This window comes from Chelonoidis abingdonii, chromosome 9, assembly GCF_003597395.2.
Source record: "Chelonoidis abingdonii isolate Lonesome George chromosome 9, CheloAbing_2.0, whole genome shotgun sequence".
In the NCBI taxonomy this organism is placed as follows: domain Eukaryota; kingdom Metazoa; phylum Chordata; order Testudines; family Testudinidae; genus Chelonoidis; species Chelonoidis abingdonii.
In genome coordinates, this window is record NC_133777.1 from 37960729 (window position 1) to 37973793 (window position 13065).

Below are 13065 nucleotides of genomic sequence, written 5' to 3' on the forward strand. Positions count from 1 at the left end.
TATTTCAAGAGGACTGAATTCACTTAGAACATTTTCCTGCAGAGGTCCTCTAAGTCCTGTGAATTCTTTCCAGGTTCTGTTTTCACTTCATCCCTGCTGTCCAAGACCTCTTGTTGTGGTGACATCCTCCAGCCAGAAGACAATGTGAAAGTAGCTTCCTCCATAACCTCTCCTTGATTTAGCCAGAAGGATTATTGGTGAATCACGGGATTCGCCCCTTTCCCTTCAGAGGCTGTGTGCACAGCATCCATATTGTCATTAGCGCTTGTTGGCCTGAGAATTAGGGACTGAACTCAGTTCCTGAATTTTAATTTTTTTACAGTTAGACTGGTATACTGGCCCTAAAACTTTTAAAAGGAAAAAGACCCAGTGCAGCTGCTTTGAGAATGCCATCACTTGTGATGGCCCAAAGCCTGTTCCCCAGAAGTTTCCATGATGGTGACCACCAATCTTATCAAGTCAGACTACAGAATTAGGGTTTGGATATGGTTAGTTTGAACATAAATTGTTCGTACCTATCTGCTATATTTTCCTCTTTATTTCAAAGGGGAAAAGTAATACTACAGATTTTAGGAATTACTGTTCCCCTTAGATAAAGCTTTGTTTTTTGGGGTTGTTTTTTTTGTTTTAAAAACCTGTATTTGCATGCATCGAGTGTTTTGGTTTCTAAGGGTATGTCTACACTATGAAATTAGGTCGATTTTATAGAAGTCAATTTTATACCATCGATTGTGTATGTCCCCACTACGTGCATTAAATCAGCAGAGTACATCCTCACTACCGTGGCTAGCATTGATTTACGCAGCAGAGCACTGTGGGTAGCTATCTCACAGTTCCCGCAGTCTCTGCTGCCCATTGGAATTCTGGGTTAAGCTCCCAATGCCTAATGGGGCAAAAATATTGTTGCAGGTGGTTTGGGGTACATGTCATCAGTCGCCCCTTCCTCCGTGAAAGTAACGGCAGACAATCATTTCGCGCCTTTTTTCCTGGGTTACCCGTGCAGACGCCATAACATGGCAAGCATGGAGCCCACTCAGCTCACTGTCCCTGCTGCTGTTGTGGGAAAGTCTACTGTCGGGGCTGCTGTGATCCAAGTAGCCAGTGCAGTCATTGACATTCTGTTGTCAAGGGTAGTGGCTCTGGGAAATCTGCGGGCCTTTTTAAATTTTAGGTGCATTATATTCCTGTCCTTTGTCACTGGTGAATAAGTCTTGCAGCCATACATTCCAGTCCAGTCGGCACTATAACACCCCATAACACTTCCGTGGTTGACACATGTAATAGCTCCAGGGCTTTTGCTCTTTTGCCTTGGCTGAGGTACCTTGCCCTACCAGGACCTCCAAGCATTTGACACAGAAGCACCTACAGCAGCTGTCATTGCTACACAGCAGCAGCTCCTTGCCTTTGCAGCAGGTGGTGCAGTAGGACTGGTACCCGTCCTCCTCATACATGTAGAAGAGCTCCAGAAATCAATCCCTGCAAGCCTGGCAAAGGCCCCCCTCAAACAGCGGGTGGAATGTGGCTGGGTTTTTTCTCCCGCATGATAAACAACTGTCTTCAAGACTCCTGTTGTTGTTTGTGACTTCGGAAACCATTTGCTCTCTGCTCTGATCCTCTTCCACCCACTCCTTGCTGTTGTTGCAGAAGTTAGTCTTTAGCCGCTTGGCCAGGGGTTCTGGGAATGTCTTCTCTGCCCGGCTCCTAGCAATCTCCAGGGCATGGTGTATGGCTTGTCGATTGGAGACCAGCTTCTTAAACATGGACTGGTTGAAATGCTACCTAAAAGCCATCAGAGCTACCAGCTTATCTGCTAAAATCTCGAAGAACTTCCCATCCCCAAACCATTACACCCAGTGCATTCTGGAGATTGCGTGACGTTTGGACGTGACTCTGTAGGAAACGATGATTGCAGGCCACCAGGAGAAGCCCTTGATCTTCCCTCACACCAGCTCCCCTATTCCAAAATCTTTCCCATCCTAGTATTCCACCACTTCCCCTGCAACTCTGCTCTCCTGCTCCCCAGCGATGAACTCGGAGGATCCATTCTGGTCCTCTTGGGTGCTGCTGGCAAATGTGGTACTGCTGCTCTGGGGGGACTCCTCCTAAGTGAGGTCAGTTGGGCGCCTGGACAGACATGGCCGTCGTCCTCTTAGAGCACCGAATGGGAGCCAGAGACTCCAGGTCATTCTCTTCTTTAAGTTTTGTCTCATGGAGATTCAGTCCTGCCTGGAATATCATGCGAGCTGGAGGCTTCTGCCTCAGGCTGCTCTCCCAGCCAGCAGCACCACGTGGTCACACCTACCCCTTGCTCCCATGGCTCATGAAGCCTGGACAGTAGTAAGGAGCAGTTCAACTATAGGCTGAGCAAGTGCAGAATGTTGGTAGAATGTGCCTTTGGACGTTTAAAAGCTCGCTGGCGCTGTTGTCTGATGTCCGATTTTGAGCAGCCAGACACACCAGGGCAATTAGAAGAACACAGCAAGGCATGCTGTGCATCAGAGAGGCTTTGAAAACCAGTTTCATGACTGGCCAGGCTTCGGTGTGATAGTTGTGTGTGTTTCTCCTTGATGCAAACCTGCCCCCTTTGTTGATTTGAATCCCCTGTACGCCAACCACCCTGCCCCCTTCGAAATAAAGTAACTATTGTTTTGAAACCATGCATTCTTTCTTTATTAATTTAAAAAAAAAAAATGAGATGACGGACAAGGTAGCCTGAATGGGGTGGGGTAGGAGGGAAGGCCACGTTCCTTATTGTGGCCACACAAAAAATCAAACTGTTTGAATGACAGCCTTCTGTTCCTTGGGCCATCCTCTGCAGTGGAGTGGCTGGGTGCCCAGAGCCACCTCTCTTCTCCCCTGCCACTCCCCCCTCGCACGCATTCTTGGGCATCTGGGTGAGGAGGCTGTGTAACATGGGGAGGCGGTTATACAGTGGATGCAGCAGGGGTCTGTGCTCTTGTTGGCTTTCCTGGAGCTCCAACAGGTGCTTCATTATGTACGTTTGCTCCCTATTAGCCTCAGCATCGCATCCTGCCTCCACTCTTCACGCTCGCTTCTTTCCTGGCCTCTGCCACTGAATGCCTCCGTGCATTAAGCTGTGTTATATCTGTGTGGGAGGACTGCATGAGCTCAGAAAACATGTCATCGCCAGTGCATTTTTTTTCTGCCTTCTAATCTGCGATAACCTCAGGGACGGAGATGTTTCTACGCTCTACGATTCTGGGGTGACTGCATGATCACCTGTGCTGCTGAGTTCACCATGTTGACCAAACATAAGATGAAATTCAAAATTTCCCTGGGCTTTTCCTGTGTACCTGGCTAGTACATGGGAGTTCAAAGTGCTGTCCAGAGCGGTCACAGTGGAGCACTCTGGGAAAGCTCCTGGAGACCAGTACTGTATATTTGTGTCTGCACTACCCCAAATTCGACCCAGCAAGGTCAATTTTAGTGCTACTCCCCTCGTCGGGGAGGAATACAGAAGTTGTTTAAGAGCCCTTTAGGTTGACGGAACGGGGTTGGTTCTGTGGATGCAGTCATTTTTAAATCGACCTAATGCGGCTAAATTCGACCTAACCCTGTAGTGTAGACCAGGGCTAAGAAATAAAATAAGGACTTTTTTTTTTTGAGTGATGATCCCTATTGTATTCCACTGAGGGTTATACACATGTGCCATGCATCTGGAGCCAGAGATTTTCAAAGTAGTAGTGTCCATTAGTCTCCACATGCACTTTTGCTCTGCCTCATGGTTTCATCCAAGGCAGTAATGGGCGGGGCAAACCATCTGTGCCCTTAGTTCCTTCTTACCACCACATGGTTTGAGTCAGAGCTTCTGCTGTTCTGTTTTCCCTTGTGATATATTTTTTTTTAATCACAGAAAAAAGATTGTTTTATTCTTGTATATTGTTAGTTTTTATTGGATTTTTTTACTGTAAATTTTAGGATTAAGGAATTTCAGGGACTCCATTTTTGGCCGTTTCTTGCCTCTCTCCCTTGACCACTCACCCCCTCCACCCCTAGCACTTGGGTACTGAATTGTGCCGAAGACGTCGGGGTTCAGGATCTGCATCTCGTGCCCTCACTCATTCTCAATCAGCAATGAGCACGAGCGCTGCCTTTACTGCTTGGGAGAAGCCCACATTTCATCCTGGTGCAGTATCTGCCTCTCCTTCCCAAGCTGTACCTGGGAAGATTGGGCTCTCTGCCTCAAGAAGCACCTCATGGTGGTCACCATGAGGCGGCAGTTGGATCCAGGCTGGGAACGCTCCCCCACTCCCCACACATCGGACTGAGCAATCCAGGTGTGTGCCTCCTACCACAGAGACCCAGTCCAGTTCCCCTGGTACCACTGCTATAGACCCCATGCTAGGGCCTAGTCGTGAGGCAAGGAAGCACGCTCACACGCATGGCAGTAAGTCTTCCTTTAGGCCAAAGAAGGATGTTGCACCTTCCACGAGTTCCAGCTATGGAGAAACTGCGCATTTCAGTGCACAAGCATGACAAGAAGCTGCATAGACCACAGGATCTGCTGGTTCTGTCCACTGAGCGAGATACACCTTCCAGTTCTGCACCGCCAAAGACAAAGGAACCTTCGGTTCTGAGGCAGTCCTCCATTCCGGCCTCAGCTCTCGTTCAGACGGCAGAGCGCATGCCATTGAAACCAGGCAGATTTGAGACTGTGCCCAAGCCTCGTGAACTCTTTGCTCTGGAAAAGGTGAGGTCTCCACAGCTTCCACTCCAGTCACCTCCTGGGGATGTGTGCTCTCCCACCTTGGACTTACCTCCTTCAGCTCATGTTCCTGCCTGCTCTCTTCCAGCTCATGTGGTTCCTGTGGTGCCGTCATTAGAACAAGGCTCTGACTTCTTGGAATCAGAGGCTCAGACATAGCACAGGCCCACCCCTCCCATACTGTTGATACAACTATGCAAAGGCTCTGACGACTCAGTGACAGTACCTTCCCTTTCCATCGCAAAGTACCCTGCTCCTTGGTATCTACCACAGCAAATGAAGGATCCTCCTTTGGGCCCTACTGGGCGTCCTGGCCTCAGTATACACCTTCAGAGCCTTCCTATTCAGCATGAGAGGAGTGCCCCATCTCCTCTCTTTGATAGTCATCGAGTAGGTGTTCAGAACCAGTGCTGGAGGCTGAATCGCTTAGCCTGGCTCCGGCACCGCAGGAAACTGAGTGATTCCCTTCATCATCCCCAGATGCTGTGGTGTCATCAGCTCCCTCATCGCCTCTGGATGATTACTGTCAGTTCCAAGAACTGTTACGCAGAGTGGCTGATACTTGCCGTGTTCCACTGGAGGAAGTGCAGGACAAACATCAGCTTCTTGACATCTTGCATGCCTTGCTACCGATCAGAGTGGCCCTAGTAATCAACAGTGCCATTCTTCAGCTGGCCTGAACTGTTTGACACACTCTGGCCGTTTGCGCACCCACCCCAAAGGGGGAAGAGAAGAGGTATTATATATTGGCGAAGGGGTATATGTTTGTTTTCCCCACACGCATCCCTAATTCCCTCGTGATACAGGCAGTGATGAAGGGGGTCAGGCAGCAACACCTATACTCCACCGCAGCAGGGGAAGTGGGTAAGTGACTGGACATTCTTGGTCACAAGATTTTTTCTTCCAGTTTTGGATTTCTAACTACCTGGCACGATTAGCTAAATATGACTTGCTTACTTATGGCTGTTGGCAGACTTTGCAGACAAACTTCCCCCAACAGCATTGTGCCTCCTTCCTGACTATCTTGGAGAGAGGCAAACTGGTCGCAAGGACAATGCTCCTGGCCGTGGTGGATGTGGCATATATCTCTTCATGCACAATGGCCACTGTACTGCAAAGGGAGCAATAGAACCTGTTCCTACAACCTATCAGGCCACAGGGTTTTATTCCGCCTATTTTCTAGTACCCAGAAAAAAGGGCCGATGGTGACCAAACTTACACCTCCATCTGTTACTTCATACGCAAGCCAAAGTTTTGTATGGTTACATTTAGAGACCATCATATCTTCACTGGAAGAGGCATGTGGTCTGTGACTCTCACTGTGCAGGAAGCCTATTTTCACATATACCTCCATCCTACCCACAGAAGGTTCTTGAGATTCAAGAATCCTCAGCATTTCCAATTCAGGATTCTACCATTCAAACTCACTACTGCTTCCTGAGTATTCACCAAAGTTTTCTCTGTGGTGACGGCCCACCTCTGGTATCAGGGAGTTCCTATATTCCCATAACTTGATGACTGGCTGCTAGCAACGCGATCCAAAGGGGAGGCTCAAGCCTTGATCTCCATGCTGCTTCTACTCCTCTCCTCCCTGGGGGGTGAGCATAAACATAGAAAAATTGACTTGGGATCCCACACAATCCTTAGAATTCATTGGGACATGCATCAATGCAGTCTCAGCACGAGCCTACCTACTGGTGGACAGGTTCCAGGTAATTCAAGAGCTGATTCCTAAAGTGATTGCCAGCCATCCTATTCCATTCAGAACTTTCCTTTCCCTCCTTGGACACATGGCAGCCTGTCCATACATTACTGCTTTTGCTCATCTTTGCTTTTGCTGCCTGCAGCTGTGGCTCCAAAGGGCCTGTTCTCCCACGCACCATACCATTGACCTCATCTTAACAGTCCCACCCAAGGATCTTTCCTCCCTCCTCTGGTGAATGGACCCGGGTCAGGTCAGCAATAGGATACCCTTCCTCCCATTCTCTCCAAGCATGACGATCATCATGGATATGTCATTCACCAGCTGGGGTGCCCACATGGGCGAGTATATGACACAGGGAATTCCACTCAGGAATCCCAGTTGCACATCAACATTGTGGAGCTTCGGGCGATGCAGAGGACGCATCGCGCGTTTCTCCATTCATTCTGTCCTGTCACATACTCATCTTAGACAACACCACAACTGTTTATTACATCAACAAACAAAGGGGCATCCAGTCGCCAGCGCTTCGTGCAGAAGCGATTAATCTGTGGGATTGAAGCATCGCCCACAAAATCCTGTTGTCAGCGGCCTATATTCTGGGGACTCAGAACGTGATTGTAGACTCTGAGCAGGCAATTCATGGCTGACCCTAAATGGGAACTCCATGATGCCACAGTCAGTGATGTTTTCACCGAATGAAGGACTCCAACCACAGGCCTCTTTGCCTCCCATATCAACAAATGCTTCCAGTATTGCTCCAGAGGAAGCCTCTGTGCCCATTCCCGGGAGATCCCCATATCATCTGCTGGTCGGACCAGACCGACTATACTTTTCCCCTGCTACCGCTACTGGCGCATGTCCTCCATAAAATCAGGTGGGAGAGGGCCACAGTTATTCTAATCACACCATTTTGGCTTTGCCAGTACTGGTTTCCCCTCCTTCTCTGCATGTCAGCATGTTTCTCCCATTTCCACTGCCAGCATTCCCGGAACTGCTCATGCAATACAGCAGCAGGATCAGACATCCTAATCCACAGACACTTCGTATCAGAGTTTGGTTTTTGGATAGGCATCTTTGCTAGAATGGGAATGTTCGTTAGCAGTACAAGACATCCTCTCAAGTCCATGAGGCATTCCTATCAAGCTAAGTGGAAACATTTCACTTCCTGGCCCAACAGAGGAGTCAAGCCCTTGAGAATGTGAATATTCCCCTTATTTTGGACTACATCCTGTCCCTGAAGGCATCCTTGCTCTTAATTCCATCAAGGTGCACATGGCAACTGTTAGTGCTTTCCACTCCCCATGGAAGGAGACACTGTGTTTATGCATCCATTGACTAGCGGGTTTTGGAAGGGACTCCTTTAGACCTATCCACGCATTCAACATATCGCCCCCACAGTGGGACCTCAGCCTCATCCTTTTGACCTTAATGAATTCGTCCTTTGAACCTTCAACCTCATGGCTCTGTCTCTCCTTTCCAAGTAGGTCACCTTCTCGGTTGCTGTTACTTTTGTGAGAAGGTAAGCAAACTGGGGGCCATAATGGTCGACCCCCATTTTACCGCGTTCTATAGAACAAGGTTTCTTTGCATATGCACCCCAAGTTTCTGCCAAAGGTCATATTCAGTTTTTACCTTAGTCAACCGGTAACACTTACCTGCTTTTCTTCCTGAAACCTTGCGTCTTGGCAGAAGAGTGTTCCTTCACTCCCTCAACGTCTGCAGGGCCTTGGCCTTCTGTCTGCAGAGAACAAGATCATTCAGGAAGTCCCCTTGACTATTTATCATAACAGAAAGGATTAAGGGATAGGCGATAGCCACTCAGAGGATTAAGTGGGTTTCAGGGTGCATTATGCTCTGCTATTGGGAATGTCTCTACCCCTTGGTATTAGCCCATTCCACAAGAGCGTAAGCATCAATTATATCCGTGTTTCAAGATACACTGCTTATGGACATATGTAAGGCGGCCACGTGGAGTTCGGTACATACTTTTGCTTCACATTATGCCTTGAAACGAGATTCTGCAATGAATGCCCCATTCCACAGAGCTGTTGTCCAGTCATCGGTTCAGTTATCTCCTCACGCACTCCTCCTCATGACTAGGTACTGCTTGTTAATCACCCTCAGTGGAATACAGTATGGACCATCACTCAAAAAAGAAGAGGTGGTTACTTACCTATAACTGCAAGTTCTTTGAGATGAATGGTTCCTGTTTGTATTCCAGTCCCATCCTCCTTCCCCCTATGCTGTGGATCTTTTTTGAATTGTGGTGGTGAAGGAACTGAGGGCATGGTTGGTCCGCCATGCCCTTTATTGCCGCCTCAGACATGGTATTAAACCATGAGGTGGAGCAAGGGTGCACTCATGGACCAACAGACACTACTGCTTTCAAAATCTCCAGCTCTGGACATGTGGAGCATGTGTGTCACCCTCAGTGGACTATAGATAGGGACCACTCGTCTTGAAGAACCTCCAGTTACAGGTAACTAACAGGTACTTACTTCCATGATTCTTCTTCAGTGGTTTGTTGTCCACTTCTTCACATGAATGCTGTTGCAGGCTCTGGTGTAGAAAAACCATTCCCTCAAGCCAGAAAAAACACCATCTAATTATGTGCCAAAAAGCAGCAATGAAAGTTAAATGTGAAAGTTTTAGGCCTGTTTTGAAGAGAGAACCTCATGGCTTTGTGGAAGTAGGGAAGCTAATTCAGAGTATGTGTGATCCTCCATTGAGGCCATATAGAACTGGCAGGGTTTCAGGAGTGGCCCAGTTAACCCTCAGTGATTGATATATCTTCTGTGGACTGAAGGCAGGATGACAAGAAGGAAAAGCCCACTGTAGCAGTAATGAACTTAATTATGACAGAGAACTATCTCCCATCACTCATGCAAATTACTGTGTAATCCACTCAGATTAGTCTGTACATGTGTAATTTGATTAGTATACCTGGATGAGCAGCATAAGTGGATTATTCTGCATACTGCAATCATGAACCTTTTCAAATATTTAAGTTATTAAAGCAACAGTATGAACCTTAATTGCTCATTACCAGTAGTTAGACACTCATGCTACAATGCATAGTTATATATTGCCAGATGCTAGCTACTAATGGTAATATTTATTACTGGGACTTCTGGTACATAATTGCTGCATTCCAAGTTACTGTAGAGAATGCTTTAGTAATCAGATTATAAGGGAAGGAAGGAAAGAAGGAGTCTCAACAGAAACTTCTGTACCCAATTAAAGAAGCTTCACTGATTGCAGCTACAATATTGTCACTTGATTTACTGTTGGTATTGTTAATAAAAAATAAGTAAACTGGTGGCAGAACAGGTGGTTTGGTAAGATACTGTATAACTATTTTGTTATATGCACTTAACTATATTTTATTCTTCCATGCTTCTTGGGTGCTTGATGTAATTCCATATAAATACAAAATGAAGATTAAGCAAAGAACTCTGAAAAAATACCAAAGCTGAAATTGTAAGCAAAACCTTCCCACTGTCCACCATGTATATGCATTATAATATCATCTATAATTTCAGTGTGACGTTATTTCCCAATCACAGCATATAAACTTTTCCCCTAAAATCTTGCAAAAACTATTACATGATGTAGTAACACAAATTTCACTGTCAGAACGGTCTACAATATCTTTATTGACAAATTCTGTAATGTCTTCTCTCTAACCAAGTATTCTGATAACTTAGTCCTAGCCACGTATTATACATTTTCTTTTCAAACAGCAGCAAAGCTTACCTTAACTGGAAATGTAAGTGATTTATTTATGCCAGTACATTTTAACTATTACTCTGTTAATGGTTATGCATTAACATTAAGCTGTGGCTTATTGTGTACTTTTCACTTAAAAAGACTTTCATGGATTGGTTAGAAAGCATGCTGATACACAGTACCACAAGATCTATAATTGTAGAAAAATATGGCATTTCCTGGTTAAATTCTGAAGCATGCAACTGTAACGCTCCCTTAATGTAACTGCTCTTATGAAATTTCTATTTAAAAAAAAAAAAAAAAAAACACATGAAAAGGAGCTTCATTCTCCCTGTCTTTTGAAAGCTCTGTTCAGATACCAAGAGTCTACCTTTGGTCAGAGACCAAGCATGGAAAATTTCAGCCCAAGTAGTGGGACGTAAGGAAGGTTAGGAATGACTGAAAACAGGTCTCATTATAAAATGACCAAAAGTTATTTTGCAGGCTCTTCACAAAGCCTGCATTACAAATGAGGGCAACCTCTCCCATATCCATTTTCTCTAAAAATGAGGTTTGCCTGTATCATCATCAACAACAATTATCTGTTAAGTACCAACATTATGCCGTAAATTGTTTTAGAGGGAGTCCTGGTTGAAGTCATTCAGGGAAAAACTCTTAGGGTACATGTAAGGGTTCGATGTATCAGGAATCGATTTATCGCATCTCGTCTGGACGCGATAAATCAATCCGCTAATCATCGCCCGTACTCCACCTCGGCAGGAGGAGTAAGCGGAGTCGACGGATACCACAGCAGTTGACTCGCCACCGTGAGCCATGTAAGTTGAACTAAGGTACTTAGAGTTCAGCTACGCAAATAGCGTAGCTGAAGTTGCGTATCTTAGTTTGAACAACCCAACTCAACCACCACCCCACCCCACCCCCGTGTAGACCAGCCCTTAGAGAAGATTAGAGCAGCATCCTTGAAATTACTGAAGACAATACTTTTGGTTCTCTGTTTACTTGTAATCTTTTCAGTAGAGGATCCTGTTGGGTGAGGGAAAGAAATCAATTTAGCTGAGAGGCTTCTGAACAGCTGAAAAGAAGTGCTCCTTCAGGTCTAGCTAGGAAGATTCCAGGGAGAGATATCAAGCAGGCTTGAATTAATAAACATTCCAAACTGTCCTTGCTTTGTGAAGGAAGGGGACAGGAGAGAGAAAAAAAAAAAAAGGTTCCCTTTCATGGTGTATTTGAAGGAGGGCAGAAAGTTGTTTCTTTCAGCCATCACACACCAAGACAAAATGGCATATGTTGTGGTTTGATGCTAGCTTCTGTTCATCTTTCCCATATTCACAGGACTTTTTTCCTGAAAAGGAAAACCCAGAGCATTGTTTCTCAAAAAAGAAAACCCTATAAAAGGAATTCTTTCACCTCTGGAAGAATCTGAACAGCATAGGAAGAAAAGAAGAAATCCCCTGCCCACAAGCGTTCTTCGCCTTATTTTTCATACCTTAAGAGGCTGAAGGTTCTGAAGATGAAACTAGAGGTTTTTTCCTCCTAAAACTTTGAAGGCTAAATTGTGAAGATCGGTTACCTATATATTTTTTGCGGAAAGGCATAACAAGATCCAGTGTCTGGAAGCTGAAGTGTTTAAAAAACAAAACAAACAAAAAAACATTCAGACTGAAAATAAGATAAGATGCAGATTTTAACAGAGAGGGTAATTAAACATTAAAACAGCATAGTAAAGGATATGGCAAATTCTCGATCTTTTAGTCCTTTAAAGACTGGATATTTTTCTAAATGATATACTCTAGCTCAGCTACAGGTTAATGGGTTCAATGGAGGGGAAATTCTATGTCCTGTTATGCAGAAGTTCAGGCTAGGTTATTATAGTGATCTCTTTTTGGCCTTAAAATCTATTAAATGAAATAATCCAGAACCATTAAATTCCAAAGTATCCAAGCCACACCACCAAGACTGTACAGCCAGTAGGAGGTACTTTCTCTTTTCCTCTAAAAGAAATTCCGCATCTCATTTCGTTCGTTCCTTGGAAAATGCCACAAAATGTAAGTGGGAGTTTCTTAATAAAAGACTTTCTAAGCAGTCTCAAAAGTTCTGAAGAGAACGTGGATCCCTTCAGAAGGAGAATTCTTGCATATGATACTAATGACTAGGAGAGTGAAATCAGCGCTCCATGAGGTCTGCAAGGTGCTGGCTGCAGCCCAAGTGTCTTGTAGCTTCCACCTGCTTTGCATGAATTATTTTTGTCTTGGCTGACAGTTTCCAGGAGGAAGTGCCAAAAACAATCCAGGGAATTTAAATCAGTGTTTCAGAGATTTCTTCAACAGCAGTAGTTATTTAAGACTTCTTTCTGGATTCATTTCACTTCTGAAGACAGTTGCAATGGGCAGAAGGCACTGTTAGTTAAGATAACGAAAAACAGATTTACAAGTTAAACATCTCGTGTCAGGTTCCTAATATTCTTGGGGAAAGCTTCTCTGGAAGTTTCTTGTCAAAGTTATCGATAAAGAAATCATTTACCTCTCCAAAGCACCAAGGTAGGGATTACAATCCTTTCGCAAGAATAAAGGCATTCGTAATACCTAGAGAGAGTTCATCCTGTGTTCAGCTGGCTGAGCAGGAAGATGAATCCATGGAATGGAGTCTCTGCTAATCAAGAATGGCAATAGTTGGAACTTTTTACATCCAAACAAACACTAAAAGCATGCTGTTCTTTTCCAGACATGCTTGCCTTAGGCCTGGTCTACACTACGCGTTTAAACCGAATTAACCCTGCACCTGTCCACACAACGAAGCCCTTTATATCAGTATAAAGGGCTCTTTAAACTGATTTCTGTACTGCTCCCTGATGAGAGGAGTAGCGCTGAAATCGGTATTGCCATGTCGGATTAGGGTTAGTGTGGCC

General features: G+C 45.3%; 1 protein-coding gene and 1 pseudogene across 6 annotated transcripts in view; one reads left to right on the plus strand and one right to left on the minus strand.

The window, feature by feature from the left end:
• CREBBP (CREB binding lysine acetyltransferase) overlaps nt 1-13065 on the plus strand; it is a 203366-nt gene that overhangs the window by 139153 nt on the left and 51148 nt on the right. The gene's annotated exons all lie outside the window — the stretch shown is intronic.
• On the minus strand, nt 534-3386 carry LOC142047315 (DNA (cytosine-5)-methyltransferase 3B pseudogene; annotated as a pseudogene).